The sequence below is a fragment of the Lagopus leucura genome, unplaced genomic scaffold (genome assembly GCF_019238085.1).
Source record: "Lagopus leucura isolate 7727_CA_CO unplaced genomic scaffold, USGS_WTPT01 Super-Scaffold_100056, whole genome shotgun sequence".
Lineage (NCBI taxonomy): Eukaryota > Metazoa > Chordata > Aves > Galliformes > Phasianidae > Lagopus > Lagopus leucura.
In genome coordinates this window covers 50,053-51,304 of record NW_024962302.1, presented here as the reverse complement: position 1 = coordinate 51,304, position 1,252 = coordinate 50,053, and positions in this window count along the sequence as shown.

Sequence of the window (1,252 nt, the reverse complement as noted above, 5' to 3'; positions counted from 1 at the left end):
TGGGGGTCGGGGTTGGGGTCAGGGTTGGGGTCAGGGTTGGGGTCGGGGTTGGGGTCAGGGTTGGGGTCAGGGTTGGGGTTGGGGTTGGGGTCAGGGTTGGGGTCCTTCTCTTTGCCCCCCAGGGATGATAAATAGAGTCAGGTTCAGCCCAACACCCCTCGTGCCATGGTACCTCCAGGGCAGAGAGGATGAGATGGGGACAGGACACACTGATGCAGAACTGATGTGGGATTGATGTGGGATGGATGGGGGGCTGATATGGGATTGCTACACGATCCATATGGGATCGATAGGAGGTTGATGTGAGATTGATACAGGATCGATACGGGATCGATACGGGATCGATGTAGGACGCCTGGGAGCCGCAGAGCCCAGCACCATCCCAAAGCAATGCAGGATCACAGCGGGTGAAAATGGGGTGGAAAGCCCCCAAGTGCGTCCCAATGGGGCTGAGGGCTGTGCAGAAGGCAGCTCCCAGCCCTTCCCATCCCCTCCTGTCCCCCTGTGCAGGTCGGGGAGCAGCAGCCACAACAGCAGAGGATAAAAATAAGGGCTGTGGTGCCAGATGAGGAAAGCAGCAAAGCTGTCAGCATTGAGCCTTCCTGGGAAGGATGGAGGGGAAGGGAAGGGGAATGGGGATGGGAAAGGAGCTCACTGGGGGGGCCTGAGTTCCTGCTCCGGGTTTCTGCATGCGGGAGTAATGAGAGTTAATGAAGGGGCTTCACTGCAGTGGGGTCAGGTGGTGTTTTCCCATCAGAGGAAGCAGAACATGATGGATACCCGAAGCCACGCGCGCTATAAAAGCACCACCCCAAATTGAGTTCCCCCATAGCAAAGGCATAAATGATGTATAATCCACTCGGCTCGGGGAAGCGGCTCCTGAAAGAGATTGAGTCTGACAGCCCAATAAATGTCAGCTCTGACGGCCCTGGCTCCGAGATGAATCCTCCAAACTTTAATTGGAGACACGATGCTCCCATTACCCAGCGCAGCAAACCCCACCTCCCCGTTTCTCCATTGATAACATGAACGGCCCTACGGCTCTCATTGATGGCAGCTTGGTGGGGGGTTGGGGGGCTGGGGGGGAGTGGGGGGAACCCCAAGACTCAGAGCACGCTTAGTGAGGCTGCCTGCTTCCTTGGGGAGGGGGAGGAAGAGGAGAGAGGGGAGGAAAAGGAGGAGGAGAAGGAGAGGGAGGAGGGAGAAGAAGATGAGGAGGATGAGGAGGGAGAGAAGGGTGAGGAGGGAGAGG